This window comes from Arachis ipaensis, chromosome B3 (genome assembly GCF_059453495.1).
Source record: "Arachis ipaensis isolate K30076 ecotype BB chromosome B3, ASM5945349v1, whole genome shotgun sequence".
NCBI classification, from domain to species: domain Eukaryota; kingdom Viridiplantae; phylum Streptophyta; class Magnoliopsida; order Fabales; family Fabaceae; genus Arachis; species Arachis ipaensis.
In genome coordinates this window covers 45,632,124-45,641,045 of record NC_142438.1, presented here as the reverse complement: position 1 = coordinate 45,641,045, position 8,922 = coordinate 45,632,124, and the positions used below count along the sequence as shown (strand labels likewise).

The following is an 8,922-nucleotide window of genomic DNA, read 5'->3' as shown; positions in this document are numbered from 1 at the left end:
GTAACTTGGGTGGCCTATGTAACTGAGAACGGGATGTGGTATTGTACTATTCAGGTCTGTTTGTTTTTTTTCTGGTGGGCCTATTAGCTAATGCCGTTATGAAATACTAACTGCTAGATGTGAAGGTTATGCGTTTGAGCATTATCTTTAAAACATAGTGATAATGGATCGTTCCACACATGCCATTTGCATTACGAATGAAATAATTTGTGTATAGCCGCATGCTTAAGCTGTATCATCATCCAACGAATCCTCCATACTAGATCAAACTTAGGATTCTCCAAGCACAACAACAGAGACACAATAAAAATATATTCTATATGAGGATAATCATGCGTAAATTCTAAACAAAATAGCATATAATGCTACATACTGTAATGCCAGATACGAGGGGCTCAGATACGAGAAGCATAAAGCCATAAACAACAAGAATCAACAACAGACATCAATAATTTAAATGCTTCGATTTTACAAAGCAATAATTTAATACTGACTGTCCTTCCCAACGAAATAATTTAATTTATTGCTTTACCTTTCCAAAAATAAAAGAGGTGCATTATTACTTTATTGAATAATAAAATATCCTTAAAAAGCCACATCAAATTCTGCTTGTTAAAGGATAGGTATTTGTTCTGAGGGTTACCTATAACTGAAGGTCGATCTCAGATAAGATCTACTGTGGTGGCCAGAGCTGTCGTGTCCGACTTGTTGGATCTGATGTTGCTGCTGATCCTTGATCACCGGAGGGTGATGGTACCTGCAAGAGACTCCGATGCTTAAGTTAGCATGGGCTTTAAGCAGATTTTTTGTGTAGAATCAGAGTATGAGTTATACCTGGGTGCTCCAGTGTATTTATAGTAGTGCGGAGTGACCTCCCTTGGAGATAAGTTAGTTATCTTATCTTATCTTTAAGTGAAGTCATCTTATCTTTAAGGGGAACCGCATTTATCTTTCTAGGCTTTAGCTACCTTTAAATTGGGCTGTGTCCCTTTGTTTGGGCCTGCTTGGGCCTCTTATGGCGATTTGGCCGAACTCTTTAAAGGAGAGGTCATGGCGACCCAACCTGAAGAGGTCGGTCGCTTTTGTCTTCAATCAGCCCGGGTCGCATAGCTCGACCTAGGGTATGAACAGTGTCCCTGCTTGAGCTCGGTCTTTCTTTTGAGGTCGTGTCTTTTAGACTTCGACCCCTTTTGGGGAAGTCGTTCTCGAGCATTTTGCCTTTTGTCGATCTTCCGTATAACTCCTGTTGGGACTCCTTGAATGCCAAGCGTTTTTCTTCTTTTTCCTTTTTAATTGCAATGGGCGTTTTGCTTTCCTTGGAAACGTGCGAGGGTTAAAAGGCCCATTAATTCCCTTCACCGTTTCCTCTTTTCCCTCTTTTGCACTTTCATTTTGATATCTAAAGAATCATTTTTACAGTTTCTTTCTCTCCTTTCTCCTTGCCCTTTGCTTCGTTATCTGCTGAGGTGCTTGGTTTTTCTGCCTTCTCGTATCTAAGCCCTTTACTTTTCTAGCTCTCAAAGCGACTGTTTGGCACGAGCTTCATCGTTCTCTTGACCTGAACCGTTGTTGTCTTCTCTTCTGCAGGTTAGTTTGTTCTTTCTCTTTTCTTTCAATAATCGTCATATCTTGCATGCTTACATTGTCGCGCATAAAGCCTTGGTTTTTGCTTTTGCTTTGGAAAGTTTGAGTCTTTTCTGCAAAAGGTTGCACCTTTGTGCCTGATCGTTTGCTGTGATATGTGCCTTTTTGTGCTTCTGGTAGTTTTTTGCTTCCTTAGGGTTTTTCTTGTCGCCGCTCTTGTTTCTTTTCATTTTTGCATGACCTCCTCCTTACTTTTGTTTAAACTGCTGATATAGAAAGTTGCTATCTTTTTTATCATTTTTGTGTGGTCTGTTGATGATGATGGTTTTCTTTGCTGCTTGTATGTGGTGACGTTACCAGAAAAGGTTTGATTTTTCTTTGTCTTTTATTGAGAGGTGTTAGGATATAGACTGTCGATTTCCCCTTTTTCTGGGTTCTTGCCTTGTTGTTGCCTCCAAAGGGTGCCCTTGGACTTTGGTATGAGTCCTGGGATTTTCCTTTTATTGCCGTATCTGACACTTGATGCTTTTGATATTATTGTCCGAGTTGTTTTCTTATTTGCCCGAGTTGTTTGGTAGTAACCCAATTTTTCTTTTTCTTACTGTAGGAATAGTTGACCTATGTCTTCCCGCAAAAATATTGTTGAGATGTCTACTAAGATCCCGGACGGCATGTCTGACCGGCTGGACTCCATAGTTTTAACGTGTTACTGTGGCTGACCCCGAGTACTGTGTGCGCCTTAGGAGGTTTGGTGCACGAAATTGTGATCTCCAGGCTCGAACAAATCCTGGTAATGGCTCCAAAGCTTGGTGCTCTGATCTTAATTCATAATTGTCACAACTTCGATACAACTAACCAGCAAGTGCACTGGGTCGTCCAAGTAATACCTTACGTGAGTAAGGGTCGAATCCCATGGAGATTGTTGGTATGAAGCAAGCTATGGTTACCTTGTAAATCTCAGTTAGGCAGATATAAAGTGATAATGGTGTTTTCGAATATTATATAATAAAATAGGGATAGAGATACTTATGTAATTCATTGGTAGGAATTTCAGATAAGCGAATGGAGATGCTTTTCGTTCCTCTGAACCTCTGCTTTCCTGCTATCTTCATCCAATCAGTCTTACTCCTTTCCATGGCTGGCTTTATGTGATACATCACCACTGTCAATGGCTACTTTCGGTCATCTCACGGGAAAATGATCCAATGCCCTGTCACGGCACGGCTAATCGTTTGGAGGCATCACCCTTGTCAATGGCTTCATCTTATCCTCTCAGTGAATAATATGCTCACGCACCCTGTCACGGCACGGCTATTCATCTGTCGGTTCTCGATCATGCTGGAATAGGATTTACTATCCTTTTGCGTCTGTCACTAACGCCCTGCAATCGCGAGTTAGGAGCTCGTCACAGTCATTCAATCATTGAATCCTACTCGGAATACCACAGACAAGGTTTAGACTTTCCGGATTCTCTTGAATGCCGCCATCATTCTAGCTTACGCCACAAAGATTCTGGTTAGGAGATCTAAGAGATATTCATTCTAGCTTAATTCATGTAGAACAGAAGTGTTTGTCAGGCACGCGTTCATAAGGGAGAAGGATGATGAGCGTCACACATAATCATTACCTTCATCACGTTCTTGGATGCGAATGGATATCTTAGAAGCGAAATAAGATGAATTGAATAGAAAATAGTAGTACTTGCATTAATCTTTGAGGAACAGTAGAGCTCTACACCTTAATCTATGGAGTGTAGAAACTCTACCGTTGAAAATACATAAGTGAAGGTCCAGGCATGGCCGAGAGGGCCAGCCCCCAAAACGTGATCAAAGGATCATAAGGTAATCCAAAGATGCCTAATACAATAGTAAAAGGTCCTATTTATAATAAACTAGTCACTAGGGTTTACATGAGTAAGTAATTGATGAATAAATCCACTTCCTGGGCCCACTTGGTGTGTGTTTGGGCTGAGCCTGAGTGTTGCACGTGCAGAGGCCATTTGTGGAGTTGAACGCCAGTTTCTATGCCAGTTTGGGCGTTCAACTCTGGTTTTGGATCCTTTTCTGGCGCTGGACGCCAGATTTGGGCAGAAGGCTGGCGTTGAACGCCAGTTTACGTCGTCAATTCTTGGCCAAAGTATAGACTATTATATATTGCTGGAAAGCCCTGGATGTCTACTTTCCAACACAATTGGAAGCGCGCCATTTTGAGTTCTGTAGCTCCAGAAAATCCACTTTGAGTGCAGGGAGGTCAGAATCCAACAGCATCAGCAGTCCTTCTTCAACCTCTGAATCTGATTTCTGCTCAAGTCCCTCAATTTCAGCCAGAAAATACCTGAAATCACAGAAAAACACACAAACTCATAGTAAAGTCCAGAAATGTGAATTTAACATAAAAACTAATGAAAACATCCCTAAAAGTAACTAGATCCTACTAAAAACATACTAAAAACAATGTCAAAAAGCGTATAAATTATCTGCTCATCACAACACCAAACTTAAATTGTTGCTTGTCCCCAAGCAACTGAAAATCAAATAGGATAAAAAGAAGAGAATATACTATAAATTCCAAACTATCAATGAAACAGAGCTTCAATCATATGAGCGGGACTTATAGCTTTTTGCCTTTTGAATAGTTTTGGCATCTCACTTTATCCATTGAGGTTCAGAATGATTGGCATCTATAGGAACTTCAGATTTCGAATAGTGTTATTGACTCTCCTAGTTCAGTATGATGATTCTTGAACACAGCTTCTTTATGAGTCTTGGCCGTGGCCCTAAGCACTTTGTTTTCCAGTATTACCACCGGATACATAAATGCACAGACACATAATTGGGTAAACCTGTTCAGATTGTGACTTAGCTTTGCTATAAAGTCCCCAATTAGAGGTGTCCAGGATTCTTAAGCACACTCTTTGTTTGCTTTGGACCTTGACTTTAACCGCTCAGTCTCAAGTTTTCACTTGACACCTACACGCCACAAGCACATGGTTAGGGACAGCTTGGTTTAGCCGCTTAGACCAGGATTTTATTCCTTTAGGCCCTCCTATCCACTGATGCTCAAAGCCTTGGGATCCTTTTTATTTGCCCTTGCCTTTTGGTTTTAAGGGTTATTGGCTTTTTCTGCTTGCTTTTTCTTTTTCTTTCTATTTTATTTTTTTTTTCTATTTTTTTCGCCCCTTTTTTTTTCTGCAAGCTTTGTTCTTTGCTGCTTTTTCTTGCTTCAAGAATCATTTTTATGATTTTTCAGATTATCAAATAACATGTCTCCTAGTCATCATTCTTTCAAGAGCCAACATATTTAACATTCTTAAACAACAACTTCAAAAGATATATGCACTGTTCAAGCATACATTCAGAAAACAAGAAGCATTGTCACCACATCAATATAATTAAGCTAAGTTCAAGGATAAATTTGAAACTCATGTACTTCTTGTTCTTTTGAATTAAAACATTTTTCATTTAAGAGAGGTGATGGATTCATAGGACATTTATAACTTTAGGACAAAGTCACTACTACTAATGATCATGTAATGAAGATACAAACATAGATAAGCACATAATATAGAAAACGAAAAACAGAGAAAGTAAGGACAATGAATGAATCCACCTTAGTGATGTCCTTGAGCTCTTCTATGTCTCTTCCTTGTCTTTGCTGCTCCTCCTTCATTGCTTTTAGATCTTCTCTGATTTCATGAAGGATGATGGAGTGCTCTTGATGTTCCACCCTTAGTTGCTTCCAATAATTGTGTGGAAGAAAATGTATCCCCTGAGGTATCTCAGGGATCTCTTGATTTGCAGTCAAATGTTCTACCACTGAGCTATAGACCCTTGATGGAAGCTTTTGTCTTCCCTTTCCTCTTTCTAGAGGTTTCTCTGGCCTTAGGTGCCATTAATGGTTATGGAAAAAACAAAAAAGCTATGCTTTTACCGCACCAAACTTAGAATGTTGCTCGCCCTCGAGCAAAAGAAGAAAGAATAGAAGAATAAGAAGAAGATATGGAGGAGATGGATGGGAGTTTGTATTCGGCCATATGGGTGGGATTGGGTGGGAGAGAGATGTTGAATTTTGAAGGTAGTGGGTGTATGGATGTGAGTGGTAAATGGAAAGTAGAAGGGATGATCATGAATGGGAAGAGAGATGATGAGGTAGGTGGGGATACTGTGGGGTCCACAGATCTTGAGATGATCCTGTGGGGTCCACAGATCCTGAGGTGTCAAGGCTTTTATATCCCTGCACCAATTTAGGCATGTAAAATGCCCTTGCACACAACTCTGGGCGTTCAGCGCCAGGTTGGTGCCCATTTTGGGCGTTCAACGCCCCTTTGCTGCCATTTCTGGCGTTGAACGCCAGAACCATGCTTGTTCTGGGCGTTCAGCGCCAGGATGCTCCCATTCTGGGCGTTCAGCGCCAGAACTATGCTTTGTTCTGGCGTTTGAACGCCAGACAGATACTCCTCCAGGGTGTGATTTTTCTTCTGCTGTTTTTGATTCCGTTTTCAATTTCTATATTTATTTTGTGACTCCTCATGATCATGAACCTAAGAAAACATGAAAAACAATAAAAATAAGAATTAGATAAACATTGGGTTGCCTCCCAACAAGCGCTTCTTTAATGTCAATAGCTTGACAGTGGGCTCTCATGGAGCCTCACAGATGTGCAAAGCTTTGTTGAGACTCTCCAACACCAAACTTAGAGTTTGGATATGGGAGTTCAACACCAAACTTAGAGTTTGGTTGTGGCCTCCCAACACCAAACTTAGAGTTTGACTGTGGGGGCTCTGGTTGACTCTGCTTGGAGAGAAGCTTTTCAAGCTTCCTCTCCATGGTTGCAGAGGGAGATCCTTGAGTTTTGAATACAAGGGAGTTCTCATTCCATTGAAGGACTATTTCACCTCTGTCAACATCAATCACAGCTCTTGCTGTGGCCAAGAAAGGTCTTCCTAGGATGATGGATTCATCCTCTTCCTTTCCAGTATCCAGGACTATGAAATCAGTAGGTATGTAAAGGCTCTCAACCTTTACTAATACATCTTCTACTTGTCCATAAGCCTGTCTTCTTGAGCTGTCTGCCATCTCCAGTGAGATTTTAGCAGCTTGCACCCCATAGATTCCCAGTTTCTCTATTACAGAGAGGGGCATGAGGTTTATTCCTGAACCAAGGTCACACAGAGCCTTAAAGATCATGGTGCCTATGGTACAGGGTATTATGAACTTTCCAGGATCCTGTCTCTTTTGAGGCAATATCAGTTGATCCAGATCACTTAGTTCATTTATGAACAAGGGAGGTTCAACTTCCCAAGCATCAATGCCAAATAATTTGGCATTCAGCTTCATGATTGCACCAAGAAACTTGGCAGTTTGCTCTTCAGTGACATCCTCATTCTCTTCAGAAGAGGAATACTCATCAGAGCTCATGAAGGGCATAAGGAGGTTCAATGGGATCTCTATAGTCTCTAGATGAGCCTCAGAGTCCTTTGATTCCCCAGAGGGAAGCTCCTTATTGATCACTGGACGTCCCAGGAGGTCTTCCTCCTTGGGATTCACGTCCTCTCCTTTCCTCACAGGTTCGGCCATGGCACTTATGTCAATGGCCTTGCACTCTCCTTTTGGGTTCTCTTCTGTATTGCTTGGGAGAGTACTAGGAGGGATTTCAGTGATCCTTTTACTCAGCTGGCCCACTTGTGCTTCCAGATTTCTAATGGAAGATCTTGTTTCATTCATGAAACTTACAGTGGCCTTAGATAGATCAGAGACTAGATTTGCTAAATTAGAAGCATTTTGTTCAGAGTTCTCTGTCTGTTGCTGAGTTAATGATGGAAAAGGTTTGCTATTGCTAAACCTGTTTCTTCCACCATTATTAAAGCCTTGTTGAGGCTTCTGATCCTTCCATGAGAAATTTGGATGATTTCTCCATGTTGAGTTATAGGTGTTTCCATAAGGTTCACCTAAATAATTTACCTCTGCTATTGCAGGGTTCTCAGGATCATAGGCTTCCTCTTCAGAAGATGCCTCTTGAGTACTGTTGGATGCAGCTTGCATTCCATGCAGACTCTGAGAGATCATATTGACTTGCTGAGTCAATATTTTGTTCTGAGCCAATATGGCATTCAGAGTATCAACCTCAAGAACTCCCTTCTTTATAGGCGTCCCATTGTTCACAGGATTCCTTTCAGAAGTGTACATGAACTGGTTATTAGCAACCATGTTAATGAGTTCTTGAGCTTCTGCAGGCGTTTTCTTTAGGTGAATGGATCCACCTGCAGAGGTGTCCAGTGACATCTTTGATAGCTCAGATAAACCATCATAGAATATATCCAGGATGGTCCATTCTGAAAGCATGTCAGAAGGACACTTTTTGGTCAACTGTTTGTATCTTTCCCAAGCTTCATAGAGGGATTCACCTTCTTTCTGTCTGAAGGTTTGAACATCAGCTCTAAGCTTGCTCAGCTTTTGAGGAGGAAAGTACTTGGCTAAGAAAGCCGTGACCAGCTTATCCCAAGAGTTCAGGCTGTCTTTAGGTTGAGAATCCAACCATAATCTAGCTCTGTCTCTTACAGCAAAAGGGAAAAGCATGAGCATGTAGACTTCAGGATCTACTCCATTAGTCTTAACAGTATCACATATCTGCAAGAATTCAGTTAAGAACTGAAAAGGATCTTCAGATGGAAGTCCATGAAACTTGCAGTTCTGCTGCATCAGAGAAACTAGATGAGGTTTCAGCTCAAAGTTGTTTGCTCCAATGGCAGGAATGGAGATGCTTCTTCCATGTAAATTGGAATTAGGTGCAGTAAAGTCACCAAGCATCTTCCTTACATTATTATTATTTTCGGCTGCCATCTCCTCTGCTTGTTCGAAAATTTCTGAAAGGTTATCTCTGGATTGTTGTATTTTAGCTTCTCTTAATTTTCTCTTCAGAGTCCTTTCAGGTTCTGGATCTGCTTCCACAAGAATGTTCTTATCCTTGCTCCTGCTCATATGACAAAGAAGAAGGCACAGAAAAATAATAATAATAATGGGGATCCTTTATACCACAGTATAAGGATTCCTATGTGAGTGGAAGAAGAGGGGGAGACAAAGAATGTAATATAATGGAAGAAACACAACTGTGAGGATGGAAGAGAGGTGAAATGAGATGTTAGGATATGAATGAATACATAGAATAAGATGGGGGAGGGAGAATTTTTGAAAATATTTTTGAAAAAGAGTCAGTGATTTTCGAAAATGGTTTTTGAAAAATGTTAGTAATTTTCGAAAATTTTTTTAAAATCAAAAATAAAAATAAAAATAATTAGTTAATTAAAAAAGAAATTTTTGAAAATGAGGGAAGATATTTTCG

At 40.5% G+C, this 8,922-nt stretch overlaps 1 non-coding gene across 1 annotated transcript; it reads left to right on the top strand.

Moving 5' to 3' along the window:
* Positions 1 to 7,919: 7,919 nt before the first annotated feature.
* LOC148570487 (small nucleolar RNA R71) lies at positions 7,920 to 8,027 on the top strand. The gene has a single exon (XR_015908111.1). It is a non-coding gene; the product is annotated as a small nucleolar RNA R71 (small nucleolar RNA).
* Positions 8,028 to 8,922: the final 895 nt, after the last annotated feature.